Source organism: Condylura cristata, unplaced genomic scaffold, assembly GCF_000260355.1.
Source record: "Condylura cristata isolate star-nosed mole 26May11 unplaced genomic scaffold, ConCri1.0 scaffold00014, whole genome shotgun sequence".
Lineage (NCBI taxonomy): Eukaryota > Metazoa > Chordata > Mammalia > Eulipotyphla > Talpidae > Condylura > Condylura cristata.
This window is the reverse complement of record NW_004567115.1, coordinates 25705487-25721285: the sequence shown is the minus strand read 5'-3', so window position 1 is coordinate 25721285 and position 15799 is coordinate 25705487. Positions and strand designations below refer to the sequence as shown.

The following is a 15799-nucleotide window of genomic DNA, read 5'->3' as shown; positions in this document are numbered from 1 at the left end:
ACACTGGGCTCATGGGAGGGACGGCTCCCCTGGCTTAATGAGAGGGTGCAGAACGGGTCGAGCAGGGAGCACATGGCTGGGGTGGAAGAGGTCCTGAGGAGTCCAGCTGAGTGGCAATTCCAGAGATAGATCTCCTGCTCTTTTGAGTATCTCATAATTAATACAGAAGCCGGAGCTGTATGCCTGATGAGCAAGCTCAAAGGAGGAGGCAAACGACCACAGGCCCCACCAGACGCCTTGGAATGCTTCTCTTTCCCGCTGAGGCGGGTGCTCTGGGAGCTGAGTCAGCCAGGCATTTCAGCAGCTGATTACGAGAGACGAAGAGGCAGGGTGTTCGGCACAAATAAAGCCCCGGACACCCCAGGTCTGTGCGTGTTGCTCCCACTCCTACATCAGCCTGTGTTGCTCCTGAGAGCTGCTGATCTCCCCACGGTGAGAGAGGAGAAGTTGTGAGGGGGGTACCTGATTGTGAATATGAGGGGGGACTGGCACGGAGGGAAGGCTGTGGTGGAAGCAGTTCTGTCTGGAGCCTGGTAGACCCTGCCCTTGACACCTGCCAGACTTGGGCTGGTCATCAGTGTTGAAGGAATCTTTCCGTTTCTTTCTGGACCATGATACCTGCACTTATTTGTTAACAAATGATGTAAATATATCAATATACTCTTTGCAGCAAGGAGAGCAGTAAGCAGGGAATAAGATCTGTCCTCATAGGTTGCTGTTTCAGGCCAATGTGGGGCAAAGAACAACACAACACTTGTGTGATGTGTTGGGGGTGATAGTCCAAGGAGATGAAAAAAGCAGAGGAAGGGTGTAGAGAAGAGCAGAGGAGTGATTCTTCCCTGAAAGATGGTCAGTGAGGCACTCTTGAACAGAAGCTAGATGGAAATTATAGACATCCAGGCATGGGAAGGAGCAAGTGCAAAGTTGTTGCGGTAAGTCCCTGGCAAGTCTATGAAAATGCTTCATGTGGCTAGAGGGTGGGGATGAGGGAGAGAAGAGAAGGCAGACAGGTGTGTGCGCACAAGCGCCCGGGTGTGTGTGTGTGTATGTGTGTGTGTGTGTGCGCGCTCGTGCGCTCCTTCTTATCTGGCCATATTGACATGATGGAAGGAATTTAGAGAGAAATCCAATCAACTGTTTCAGCAAGGAGAGTTTACTGTGGGTCACACAAGAGCTGTGAGCCACATTCTGGGCTAGAGAGGGTGAGGACCCTGGTGTTATGAGGGTGGTCACCAGTACCAAGTAACAGGGCACTGGCTGGCCAGGGTTTTATGTTTTTCAAAATCCATGAGGATCAAGTTAACTCAATGACAAGAAGGTAAAGTGACAAGTAAGGGTCAGGTTCCAGGACCCTGTATAAGGGCGGGCAGGACACGAGGGTTATTCTGAGTGAGATAGAAAGCCAGCTGGGACCGTGATCAGAGAAAGACATGGAACATGCCATAGAAGCCTCACTCTGGTTTCTTGGTGGAAAATAGATTGTAAGGCTAAGCAGAGAATCTGGAAGTCTATCCAGGTGAGAGATGATAACTTGCTCGGTGTTGATTAGGGATAATTTACATCTGCATACATTCTGTAGGCTGAGTCTATAGAACTTGCTGATGTAAGTAGGAGGGTTACTGTACATAGTGAGGCTCAAAACTTGACCTCAAGAATTTGTCCTGGACAATGACTACAATGGAGTTGTCGTATTCTGACAGCTATGGAAGAAGGTTTTCAGTTGCGCCAAATGGCTCTACAATCAAGAGTCTGCCTGCGAGTGTGCTAAGTTGCGGATGTGAGTCAGACACCCAAGAGGATGTAGAGCGTGGACAGCTGCCTGTGAGAGCTTGGTGCCCAGGGGCAGGGCTGAGGCTTGGACATAGGTTGGCATCACCAGTGCATGGAAGCTTCCAGAGAGGAAGTGAAGATAGAGGTGAAATAGTTCTTCAATGTTCAAACGTCAGTACAGTGAGTGAGCCAGCGAGGAAGCTGAATAGCTGAAGGAAGTTCAAGGGTACACAGTACGGAGTATCCAGCAAAACAGTACCCGCCATCACATCGTAGTCATCACTATTTTTATGTTGGGGAACTGGAAAATGAAATTTCCAGCAGAAATAGCAAGAAATCGTCTTTTATTTCTCTTTTCTCTCTGAGCCCAAGGGCTCAGACTTCCATTTACTTAATAACATAACGGTAACATTCTGACTGCGTTAGAATGGCGAGCCCGTAACTCAATCAAAATCTTCAGGCAATGGGTAGGGCTTTCATACAGCCCTTAGATCTTTAAATCTACACAGTGATGATGCCAACTATGTCCCAGCCCTCCCCCCGACCTTGAGCACCAGGCTTTCATTGGCAGATATCCATGCTTCACACCCACTTGGGGGCCTGACACATGCCTGCAGCTTAGCACACTCACACACTCAGAGAATGATCACTGAGCTGGGTCATCACAAGGAGCACGGAATCTGACTCTGCTTTCCCCTCTCACAAACTGGGTATACCTGAGGCCTGACTCTTTCTGCCCCCCGTCATTGAGGAGGATGGCAACTTCTATTCAGGTGAGAATAGTGATCACTTCGTCAGTTTTCCTATGCAGGTAGCATCTCTGCCACTTGCTTTTCTGGTTCCAATGCATACGGACCCTATCTTCTATTATTAAAGAAAGAAAATGTTTCTCCCGCCTCCCCTCTGAGACCCTGACCTTGAGTTGCCAGCTATTTTAGACTCACTGGGGCTGGCAGGGAAGCAGCATTTAGGTCTGACTGTCCAGGGTCCAGCATCCCATCTACCCCTGCAGGCCTGTGAGACCTATGGAGCTCATAAGAACACCAGACACCAATTACTTAAACCACATTAGTTTATTTCCTTGCATGATTATCTTCCTTGAAATGGGCTTTAGGAATCATGCCCTAGGCTTTAATTTAAACATCCTTGACAGTCATGCAAAGTTTACTGCTGCATTTACAGAACTATTGCTTCAGACACCATTCTATGTCATTCTGGGAAAGACTTTCCAAATGTTTTTGTGGAACACAAATCTATAGGATATTAATAAAAAAATATTTCAGGGAAACTTAGTAAGTTTAGAAAACAAAAACAGTGTTATTAAAGAGGGCTTACTAACAAGTATTGTGGATTTCTAGAAAGGGGATAGTATCTGCAAGATTCCCCATTCCATTCATCAAAGGAGCCTATCTCTGTGGCACTTGTCTGCAATGAGTGTTCCATACAATCTCTGGATGCTTTGCATTCAGTCAGACCCGTGCCACAGGCCGACCTGTGGAAAAGCATGGAAGGAGGCTGCCTAACCCGTGGACAGAGGAGTCTGCAGATGTGCTATTCACATACGAGCAGCTGAATCTCAACACTCAGTGGTCTTGGGACCTGAGTCTGGGAGGCTATGCAGCATCCTGTCGTATCAGATATAAGTTCTTGCTATCGATGGGGCTCAGTTTCAAATATAGCATTCAGTGGCCCTATCAATGCATATTAAAAAATAATAATCTAGTATCGGGAAAAGAGGTAGAGACGTGTGTGAGTTTGCTACCTAGGAAGAGCACTAAGTATTTCCCCTCCTCCCTGATAGTGGGAGTCTCCCTCTTTCACTTCCAAACTTGAAAACCCCATTAATTCTCAAATTCCAGTCTCTGAAGCTCTAAGGACGCTCTGCAGGGAAAGCTCTACTCCTCCCTTTCACCCCACAGATCGACCCGTATAGGTGTGTGTGCACGTTGAGTGCCCTCCTATTGATGCAATGTTAATTATTTAGAGGTTAATGATTTCATTTTAAAGTGGGAATTGGAATATGTTTTGCTAATGCTTCCAAAGTGGTGGAGGGAGGTGGGAGGAAGATGGCAGATCAATGGATAAATATGATTGTCAGCTCTGGGTCCAGCCTTCTTCCCAAGGCTACATCTTCAGCCAGGAGGAACAGCAAGACAATCAATATCACACACATCCTTAGAGAACTACACTGGTCAGGTCCAGGCAGCACAGGAGTTTTGAGATGGGCAGGTGACCTGTGGGGCGATCCAAGGGAAAGCTTGACTATTTGCTGTGCTGCCTCTACCTTCACCACTGGAGCTAAATTCCTTTGGTACTTCATATTCTTTCAATAGTCGAGAGCCCTTGGGAATACAAAATCCCCACAGGCCATGTCTGGCTGTCAGGATCAGAACTGACTGCAGGTATTGAACTAGGGTCAGGATGACATATACGCCGGGTTCCCAGTGTGTGTACCCCTGAGGCCAGGAAAGGGGGTGGCACTTTAATAAGCAACTTTGGGACTGTGTTCCCTGTGGGAGGGTGGATCAAAGCTCTGGGGTTGACATACACACCAGCCATCTTCTCATTTGGTGTGTTTGAGAGCTGAGCACAAGTGACATGACCTGAGATCCCATCCCAACTGCTTAGAGGTGGGAAGAGAAAGAGAGATGTGCCTAGACTCTGCTAAGTTTGTTTTCCAGGCCATGGCCCGGGAGGAGGTAGAGTTTGTCCTCTTTAGAGGGGACCTGAGGCAGGGAACTAAGACCAGCAAGAGAGGAAGGCTGTACTATACTCTGACAGAATCCCCAGTGCCAAGGAGCATAGCACTGGAGGCAACCCATCGCCTCCCCTCCTTCCCATCCCTGCATACTCACAGCATGTGGGAGAGCTTCTGTGGGCTTCCAGCTAACTCCCTGAGTTGAAAGCAGAGGCAGGTACCAAGCCCCTGTGGTGCAACAGCCACTTGCAACTTCTCAGAACACGAATGTACATCAGGAGGCTGAGACGCCTTGGCCTGCTCTGTCTGCAGAGAGTGACGATGCACAGCAGGAGGGTGCACAGAGGGTGCAAGGACCCAGAGCCTGGAGCCAGCTGAATGGTGGGCACCTGGTGGCCAGCCCCAGACTGTGATTCTCATGTGGTGAAGACCCTCTTTGGGCTGGTGAACAGCCGGGGAAGGGCCCCGTACCTGGAGACAAGTGTCGCAGTGCTGCCTGGTTGTGGCTGGCCGGCAGGCACTTTGCAGAGCAGTAAGGTGGTCCCTCCCCCCACTTTGCAAAGCTCCTTAGAAACTCTTTCTACAGGAAACATATACGTGAGGGGACATAGCTGGAGTCTGGGAGTAAGTGAAGCTTCAAAGCTCGAGAAGAGGAATACTTACAGAGCCGCTTCGTAGTCATGTGAGCATTCTCAAGCAGGGTCTAGTACTAATCTGCTGGAAACCCTGGGTCTCAGAGGCCTCAGGTGTCCTGAGACTGACAGCAGCAGTGGTGATACTGACATCCGATGGGTGGGGAGCATGAGTAACAGTTGACTGGGCTATCACCACAGCAGGAAGCTTGGGGTGTCACCAAGAGTCAGGCATCAGAGAGGTCCCCTAGCACCCCACCCTCTGCCATCCCCCTCTTTAGAGTTACAGGACTACATTCACAGCAGATGCTCAATAATTGCTCAAAACAGATCAGATACCGAATGCAGCAGAAAAAGGGCTGATTGGGGACAAAGGAGAAGAAGGCAGGAACATGATTTTCATGTCTTTACAGTTTGGTTCAGGGTCGACCTAGAAACGGCTGATGATAACTTTACATTCTTCTTAGAGGGGTGTGAGTGACCCCACCGAACCCAGAAATATTTAGAAAGCTCTAATGTTGCAACATTTCGGTTGGGAAGTTCAACTATTCAGGAAGGAAGGCCCGAGCTCCTCTGGATAGTGGGGTGCATAAAGAGGCCCGTCGCCCCATCAGTCTGACTCCAGCTCAGTGCCACACAGGAGCCATGCCTGTGACAGCCACCTGCCCAGGTCTGAAATTCACCCTGCTATGAGGGGGGGCACAGAGCCTCTCCCCAGAGTGCTTGAGCTCTGGGGCGCTTTCCCATGAGAAAATTCATAATGAAGTGCAGCAACAGCCTATTTCTTCCAACAGAATCAGTGTCTGATTCAGCCTAGGTTTTGGCTGGAGGCAGAGCCTGTTGCAAGCACCCTTTCAGCAGCCATCAGGGGCTGGCACTGTGCGTTCTGTGAATTGAAAGGGACTTTTGTCCTGAGGAAGCTTTTTGTTATCTGCATATGTAAACAAACGTGTGTGCAGGTGTAGATGCTGGTTGATCTTCTTGAGATGCGTGGTTTTCCACAGCTTCAGGCTGGGAAGACAGACATGTCATTATTCTGAAGGTCCTGTGGGGGCAGCTGTCACACAGCGTTACTCTGGCTGCCCACGGCCTGTACAGAACAGCGCGGTGGAGAAAGCTCCCAAGAATACAAGCCATGGGGGAATGGGGGCGAATCCTGCTACATTTTACATGTCTCCTAAGGGAAGAACTTCTAAAAAGTAGGTGTCACTGTGGTCGAAATATGGCTTGGTTCATTCATCCCTTCAAGAAGCATTTATCCTACCAGGCAAGTAGGGAGAGACACAAATGTCTTCAGCGTTTGCAGGCGTATGGGGGAAGCAGCTGCATAAATTTGTCATTTTAAAACAGCATGATAGTGCTCTAAAAGAATTGTTTTGTTCTCTCAATCACTCAATCATCCATTCATCCATAGCAACTGCAAAAGTTTTAGCCTATAGTGGGATGGGATGCCCCAAAGCTGGCCACTGACAGACTACGTGGGGAGACATATGAGCCTCCAAGTATAATGATCACAAGCCAGAATGGATGGCTATCAGAGGAGAGGGACCGGCTGGGCAGTGGATCTGCACAGCGCAGGGTGTTTTCTAACCACCGAGATGAATTTTAGCACCTGTGGTGGTGTGGTTTGTGTTGGTTCCTCTCAGTGCTGCTGTATCCTTTCCTGGAATATTGCTTCCTCTCCAGAGGTGTGAAGACTTCTTTCTTCATGCTGTGTCTCAAGGTCACTCAGAGGGTAGCTCTGCCATCTGCCCGTATGGCTTGCTCACCGGCTGGCCTTTCAGCCCCACTCCTGGCGGGGAGGAGTCACAGCTGTGTCTCTACGGCAACTTGGCCTCATTCAGTCACTGGGTGCAGCAGGAGGAAGGTCGAGTTCCTGATAAATTATACATTGCCGAGTTACTTATTCCTGAAGTCCTGTTCCCTGTGCATTTCTAAATCCAGGGACCTGGTGTTTCCTACAGAGCCATTTTGGTTAGAGGGCAGATGTCCCTTTCAGCCCCCTTGCCATTCTAGGGGTGATGCCATTTGCTCAGTCAAGGAGCAGGACTCCGCCTCATCAGGAGAAGAGATCCTTTAGGCACTGATAAGTTTCTGAATAGCGGCATCTTGAACACAGCAATAATTCCTGGATAGCAGACAGGACACAACAGAACAGAGCTTGTGCTTAATAAGCATAGAAAGGTGTTTAGCTTCACTATCTATCAAAGAATGCAAGATATAAACCTACAACAATTTTGCTCTTCAAATTGATAGAAAGTTAAAAAAAAAAACACATGCAATTTGCTACTAAGGAGATAGGGAAAAGATGTTTTCTTCTGCTGCTCCCAGTGAGGATGGATTTGGGGCAAAACTTCCAGAGGGCTGACTTGGCAATTAGTGTATCAACAACCTTAAAGTGTTCCTACTTTGAGCCAGGAACTTTAATTTTAGGATTTTATCATAAGGCAATAATCAAATTATGTGCAAGCTATATGTTCAAGAATATTTATCTCAGTCATTATGGTAATTGAAAAAATATTAGAAACTACCTACAAGTCCCACAATAAAGGGCTGGTTAAATAATTGATGGTGCTACTGAAGGCTGGAAAACAGTTCATTCATTAAAAATGATTTTCTCTCTCATAATAAGAGATGATGAACATCACTCCATGTGCCTATTGACCATCTGTGTGTCTTCTTTGAAAAAGTGTCTATTTAAATCTTCTGCCCATTTTAGGGGGTTTATATTATTTTGTTGTTGACTTTTATGAATTCTATATGTTTTGGATATTAACCCCTTGTCAGATGCCCCCTCCCATCTAGTTGGGTGTCTTCCCATTTTAATGCAAGTTTTTGTATTTTTTTTTTCTGTGAGAAGCTTTTTAGCTTGAAATAGTCCCATTTGTTTATTTTTGCTATTCTTTCCCTTGCTGTGGGAGTAAAGTCCCTGAACACATCGCTAAGGTCTATGTCAAGGAATTTAATGCCTATGTTTTTCACTATTCACTTTATGATTTCAGATTTTTATATTCAGGTATTTAAGAGATAACACCTCACTCCTGTGAGAATGGCTATTATCTAAAAGAAAATAAGCAGTAAGTGTTGGTAAAGATGCAGAGAGAAGCAAACCCTTGTGCAGTGTTAATACAAATGTAAATTGGAAATTCCTCAAATATTAAAAATAGAAATTTCATGGGATCCAGGTATCCCACTTTTGGGTATTTACCATCCCCAAATACAAAAAAAAAACAAAAAAACTAATTTGAAGATGTATATGCACCCTCATGTTTACTGAAGCACTATTTACAAGAGTTAGAAACATCCTACTTGCACATAAACTGACCAATAAAGATGTGCGATGTTCACACAATGAAATACCATCCAGCTATAATAAAACGAAGAAATCCTGCTCTTTGCAACAACATGGAAAGTCCTAGAGGGTATTATGCTTAGTGAAGTAATTCAGATGGAGGAAGACAAACACCATATGATTTCACTCATATGTAGTACACTGAGAAAACAAACAAGTGGATGAACTAAGAAAACAGAAACAAACTTGGATTATAAGACCAATGAGTGGTTAGCAGAAGAGAAGGGGGAAGTGGGGTGCAAAAATTGGAGAGAAGGGGCCAACTGTATGGTGAAGGACGAAATTGGGCATTTAGTGAACTTTATGTAGTATATACAGATAGTGATTTTAAATGAAGCACACCTGACACTTAAATAATATTATAAGTCAATGTTACCTCAATAAAGAATACAATTTATAAAGGATTTTCTCACAAAATATTTATTGATAGAAGGAAATAGTAAAAAATCAGGATACAACATGGCGTACTTCAAATTTTTGTTAAAATTTTAACAATACATGGGAAAAGTGATTAAAATAAAAAATGGGTATGTAGTTATGGGGGCATTTTCTATCTTTGGTATTTACACTAGATTATCCATAGTCTGTCTTAGCCTCAGTTTACTGCTCTGTAAAATGGGGTTCATCATGTCAACTTGCTGTATGGTTGTGTCCGTCAGTCATTATATTCAAATGTAGAATGTGATTGGCCCATCAAAACACTCAATGAATGATTATAACACCAATGATTACAATTGCCAATGACTCTCCCCTCGTCCAGACACGGAGTTATAAGTTTGTTTTCCCACACTCTGCTTTTATTAATACAAGAATATTCATTGAAAAATCTAAGTCATTTTTAGTGAAGCTTGGTAACAACGTAAGAACCTTTTTCTTACAAAGATTGATGAAACTCTTAGAGTTTTTTTTTTTTTTTTAGCAATAATCTTCATTTTCACTCAGATTAAAATTGTCCTCATTCAAAATTCAGGTTCCTATGATATCCAGTTCCTTAAGACCCATATGTTACTCAGATTATTCTGTGACAAGAAGATACAAACTGTGTAGTTACCAAGTAGAGAGAATTGTAGTTTCTGAGGTTATAATAGCTCAAAGTTCTGTTTGAAGTAGAGTCATTCTCATTTAGATATAGGTAGTGGCTTTCTGTTAATGGTTTCTGAAAAAATGCCTGTTGCTTTCTATTCTGAGATTAACCTTGTATCACTCTTTTTCTTTCTCAGGTCTCTTCTTTTTTCTCTGGTGCACCCATGTTCTCATGAGGCTAAGATTTAAATGCTGAACTTTTCGGTGAGAAAAAAAATCCAGCTGGAGCCAGGGTTGCAAAAGATCCCTACTAAGCAAACATAAGAATTGGGCATAATACATATCCCCTGAGACTCTGTTAATCTTCCCTTCTGTCTGATACAACCTCGAATTTTACTATTGCTAATTCACCCTACCACCTGTGAAGGTCCAGCTAAACAGGTGCCCAGAACAGACTGCAAGGCTTAGGTAATTGGTGCTCTTTTTTTTTTTTTTTTAAGATTTATTTATTTATTCATATAGAACTGGGGTACAGGCCAGAGATGTGGAGGGTGAGAGGATTCACCAGAGACAGAGAAGGGAGCAGAACAGGCAGATCTACGAAGTACACCACTGAGGGGAGTGGCGGGCGGGTCAGGAGAGGTCTGCCTTGCCATGTGGATCTCCTCCGGGGCAGGCGGGGATTGAACTCATGAGGAAGTGGCTTAAGCTTCTTAGTGCAGTGCTTTAACCTGCTGCACCACCAGGGAGGGCCATTTTTTTTTTTTTTTTTAATGTACAAATAGTGGAAGTTCCTTCCTTCCTTTCTTCATTGGTCCTTCCCTGCTTTCCTTCCTTTTTTTCTGATCTAATTGGCTTTATCAAACAATGGGCATCATTCCATCTAGGTAGCAGGAAGGTACTTTCCATCTTCTTTTCAAAGTGACATTCCCAACCCATCTGAGTCACATAGAGGGCAAAAAACCACTGCTGTTAGCCAAAGTGATTAGAAAAAGTTGGAGGCTACAAAGGAGAGAGAGATAGGGTGGTGAAGCCCTGTATTATGTATCAATATAGGAATACGAGCTCTGACTGGAGAAGACATGCACTCTCATAAAAATGTCATGCAACTAATGGAATGAAACAGCTAATTCACCCCATTGGCACAGCCAGGATCTCTGCGTGGGCCATCTAAAGATGTCCCTCTTACATACTCCATGTTGGAAGAGAACAAAAGGGGAAGCATGAATAGTATAACTGGAACTTCCAAAGGCTTTTGTTTGTTGCGTAAATCCTGCTTAAGTTCTAGATTCAGACAGTTAAGAATATATAAGTGGTGAATGCAGGCATGCAGGTCTGTGGGTTTGTGTGTTTATTACAGATGGGAACTTCCTTTTCCAGGAAGCTCTGATTACGAGCACATTAAATTCTGGAATCCAGTTGGGATCTCTTACTATGAGATGAAATGACTTTCAAACATTGCTACTGGTCCTAAAATTGGTGTGATATCCAACTTCCTGCTTTCCAGGAAAGGACATGGATATGAGGTGTGCACAAGTAAGTCATGTTCACATTGGCATTATTAACTCTGGGGTAAGTGTCTACCCTTCATTTGAGGGAAAAAAATCCAACTTCTCTTGGATGCTACCTGCTTAGGAGATATTACTTGTAATCAAGTTACAGAGTCATTATTTTATAAATGATGTTTATTTTTGGTCTGTTTATTAAATAACTTATTCTCATTGTAGGGAATTTAAAAAATACTGGGAAATTAAAAAGTAAACAAATTTCATCCTTAATCCTATCACATATGAGTATTTTGGTGAGTTTGCTTTAATTTCTTTTTAAAGTTTTATTTATACATATAGGAACTGGAGTGCAGGCCAGAGGTTGAAGGCGTCAGAAGATTCACCAGAGACAGAGCAGGGAGCAGAACAGGAGGATCTACTGAGACTCACTGCTGAGGGGAGCAGCAGGTGAGACAGGAGAGGTCTGCTGTGCCATGTGGCTCAGGGATTGAACTCATGCCACAGTGGTTGGTGATGGCTGGGTAGCATTGAGACTTTAACTCCTGTGCCACCAGGTTGCCTTGCTGAGTTTGCCTTTTTTTTTTTTAGCCCACTAGATAACTGTATAAATTTCTCTCTCTCTCTCTCTCTCTCTCTCTTTCTCTCTCTCTCTCTCACACACAGAGCTTTCTGATGGTTCATTTCCTTCAAGGGAAATAAAGTAGCCCCTAGAGTGTGCCTCTAGTTACTCTCCTGTGAATTAGTAAGGGGAGATTTCTTCAGTTGCAACTGTTGTCTTCCAGAAAATTGTGCTTGCCACACAGTACCCAAAATAAAGATAGTAGCATTATTTGTTGATGACTCCAAAACAGGTGGTTGCCATTTTCCTAAATCTGGATGTATGTAAGATCCAGGGAAAGTTTTTGCTATATTTCATTAAAGACTTCAGCTACTTGGCTCAGATCAACTTGTACTCCTGATCAAACTATCTTACTCTTTAAGAGACCAATGCAGGTCACCTAGAAATTTTGGTGTGGTGGTGATGTGTGATAGTCCATTTGATATGCCTATTCCTAACTTTTTCTTACTCTTTCACCTTGCATAATCATTTTCTTTAATCCCTTCAATGCTCCTGTCTCCAGGATGTAATTTACCTCCCCGTCAAATAATCCATTTCCTCAGGCCGTTTCTTATTCTTCACATTTTCATATTTAATCTATCAGCTTAATTGTGTGTAACTCTTCCACTTCTCTCTGCTCCAGAAGTTGGAATAATCTAGACCCAAGGAACCCTCCCATAAAAGAGAGGGAAAGTCTGTGCGTGGGTTGTGGAGCAAATGACAGGAGATGTACAGGTTGGTGGCTGGTGTCCGGTAGGGGATTCCAACCTAGGCGGATTTTCTTCCATAATATCAAAACTAAAGATCATCGCACTTTCATGGAAATTATTACTCTTTATATGATACATTTCTGATTCTTCATTTTAATATAACTTTGACCCTTTTTCATGTTTGAGGCCTTTATGAAACTAGACATTCTGTTCCTGCTTCCCTGAAATTCATTAACGACATCCTTACAACTTTAACTGGCAATGATGAACACCTTCATTTTTCTTTAATGACAGGAGACAAATCCCTTTGACCCTGGGGTAGAGCTGAATAAGACTGTGAGGTTGGAAAGATGTAAAAAAAATGAAGTTCCTTCTGTTACAAGTGTGTGTGATGGGCGAACGTTGCTGATGTGTGACTGTTCTTTCTTTTCCTGCTAGAGTAGACCTGTCTTTTAGGTATGGGGTACAGAACTGGGGGAAGGGGGAGGACTAGAGGTAAGTGAACTAGCAGAGAATTGGCATGAGCACTCCTTAAGAGAAAGTATGCGAGTAGCTGTTGTTGTAAAGAAGAGTGATTCAAAGAAAAAGGTGAATAGAAATTTCTGGGGTTTAGAAAACCCCTTCAGAGTCTAAGGAAAACACTTGAGTTACTTTACAGTTACTTTTTGGTTGCTAGGCTTTGTAGTAAGAAGAAAAAAATTAAGTTTGCTTAACTTTATATAATATCTCCATTTTGTTAGCTGTTATTTTAAAGACATGTGTCTTAATAGTTATCATGGACCAGTGGACCATAATTTAATCAATTCCCTACCTTAGGATGGTTAATTTTAATTATTTAGTAGTTTATAAATGTACCAATGATCAATATTTTTGTCTATAGTTCTGATAATGATTTCCCCCCTCAGGATAACTGATGGCAGCTGTTGTAATGACCAAACCAAAAATCTCAGTAACAGTGGGTTAAAGGTTTATTTTTTTTTGTTCACCAGACTGCTGAGGGTTAGAGGTGGGGATCTACGTAGCTACCAAGGAGGAGTCCTTCCCTGTTATAGCTCTACCCTCTCCAGGTCTTGAGGGCCATGCTCTGGGGCCTCTGACCTTGAAGAAAGGAAAGAAGGACACTTGCTTGGAAAGAGCACACACATTCCTTGTCTCAGCCTAGTGAGAGCCCATGATCTTCTCCTCTCAAGTGGGAACCTTCCACACAGCTCCTCCCAGATGCCAGGCAGAGGAGGAAGAATATGTGTCAGTTAACAAGTAGCCAAGACCCTACCAATTTACGCTCAGATCATCAGAATACAAGGGGATACATTCCTGCCAAATACTAGATAACTAGTCATTTTCCATTCTCTTCACTTATGGAGATGTTCAAGTCCAGTCTTTCCAGGTTCTCTCCCCAGGCTGTTTACACTACAGACCTGTTGTCCTCTCAGCGCTTGGTGGTCAGAGGAGTCTTTCTGGGAAAGGACTCACACTTGCTTCAGAACTCCCAGGGCCTGAAGTCCATGTCCCCACCCCCTTCTGACCCAGATGCAGGCTTGTTTTCTAGGGACAGAGCAAAGCTGTAGTTGAGTCCATGGTATTTCAAGGTGCCTGATCCAAAGACTGAAGGGCCCTCCCCTGCCCTTGTGAACTGTTACTCAATATCAGGAACTCTGACTGCCAGGGACAGTGGGGAGTGGAAAGGCAGTGTCAGGAGAAATGCTCTGACATTTCAAACTCAACTGCTGTTCTAGCCCCTGGTAATGGCTTCAGTAACTTCACAGCTGATCCCTGTGATTGAGCATCAGGACTATTAAATGCTAATTGAGTTGAAAAGCTTCCCCCTCACGCTCTAAAACTCTCAGGCAATAAAGGGCTCCTGGCCAGTGTCCCGGGTTGTGTCCCAGGAACAACGTGGTCAGCGGCACCGTCCACCCTTGCTGCTATTCATCTTCCCAGTCTTGGCACAGTGGGCTTGCCATACACAGACCTTTTCTTTCCAAGCAGAATTCCCACTGCTATGGCTAAATCAATACTCTGGAGTGAGCTGTTTCCCCTCTAAGCTGCTGGTGTGGCAGTCCTGAAACTCGTGGGACTCTAATGTGGGGCTTGTTGTCCCTCCGCTCTGTTTTTTTCAGACCTGCTTATTTTAATCCTGTGGCTTGAAATTCCGCTGGAAGGAATTTCAGGAAGGAATTTCAGGGGATGTCCCCAGGATCAATGGAATTATTATTATTATTTTGTGGCCTGGAGAAAGATCTAAAGATTTTCTGTGAACTCTGGTTTCCATGCTTCTCCTCCCCATTCTGTTTTTAAACTTCGCTATTACCTGCCCCCACATCTCCCCCCCCCCCACACACACACACTCCACACACACATCCCCTTCCACCTAGCCACTCAGTCTCAAGAGGTGGAGCTCCGGACTCAAAGGTAAGAATTTGGGAACATAATAGTATTTTATGTTTGTCCTGAAAATGGACAGACCGTCATCAACTTGTCAGGTAGCAGTGTTCTCACTTCCAGGCCCACACCTCCCGCTTCCTTTTCCGAGAATAAGGCTCTGGCTAGCTTTTGGAAAATACAAAGTGTGAGGTGTTAGGGCCACAGAGCGGGAGTGGCTGCGGCTGCTGCTGAAATTCTCCCTGAACCCCTGCCTTGGGGGGACCAGGCATTTCCTCCTGGGAGCATGGTGGCTCTGTTCCCGTGACTCCTCTAAAATCCCCACAAACATCTACATCCGTGCTTCTGGATGTCATTGAAGACATGGACAGCAAACCCAAGCCTAACCTCTTACAGCGCGCCCATGCAGGGAGGGGTCATTGCCACACAGTGACAGTACATTAAGCTCGTCCAGTCTTGCTGTTGGCCAGACAGTGTTTTTATGTGTGTTCATTAATTTAGTCTTTCAGCAGTTCTGTGCCTTACGACCTATTACTATCTCCATTTCACTGAAGTGGGAACTGAAGTTCAGCGTGATTTAGAAATAACAAAAGTCCGTATTTTTACTCCCCCACTAAAATATATTGTATACTATAGGTATCCCCCGCTTTTCAAAAATTCATCCTACCACACACGCTTTGGCCAGAAAACCTACATCAGTACCTGTCTTCCGGAACACAAAGAAATCCAAAGCGGATTTTCGCTTTTACGACAGAAGCCGAAAAGCGAAACTGGCTCGCACGTTTTGCAGCTTTGAGGAGGCAGCGAGACAAGCGAGCCCCGCCCAGCTCCTTCCCGGACAGGACAGGCTGCGTATGTATCCTGTTGTTCCTGCTTTTACTTTGTTACTGGGATCTTAAGTCTTATGTGGCATTTGGTATGGTCTCATAGGTGATTTTTTTTAATCGGATGCTCAAAATATTTTCCATATTAATTAATGAAAATTGCTGTTTCCCTTTGCGCCATTTCAACTTTTCAAAAGTTTTGGATGGGCTGTGGGGGTGGAGAACCTTATGCTATTTACTGCATAGCGTGAATTATATTCTGTACAGATGAGGTATAGTGTAAATATATATATATATATATA

General features: G+C 44.3%; 1 protein-coding gene and 1 long non-coding RNA gene across 4 annotated transcripts in view; both read left to right on the top strand.

Moving 5' to 3' along the window:
* Positions 1–281: 281 nt before the first annotated feature.
* Positions 282–11356, top strand: LOC105853616. Of its 2 annotated transcripts, none has more exons than XR_001145439.1 (4): positions 282–432; positions 9673–9943; positions 10856–11011; positions 11323–11356. It is a non-coding gene; the product is annotated as an uncharacterized LOC105853616 (long non-coding RNA). The 2 variants fall into 2 exon arrangements; XR_001145438.1 differs by lacking the exon at positions 282–432 and adding an exon at positions 2480–2543.
* Positions 11357–11393: 37 nt separating this feature from the next.
* The window catches only part of ZMAT4 (zinc finger, matrin-type 4), a 324446-nt gene continuing 320040 nt past the window's right edge, over positions 11394–15799 (top strand). For both annotated transcript variants that reach the window (XM_012724990.1, XM_012724989.1), the window contains exons 1-2: positions 11394–11430; positions 15310–15525. The gene's annotated coding sequence lies outside the window, so the exon portion shown is untranslated. The remainder of the gene's footprint in view (positions 11431–15309; positions 15526–15799) is intronic.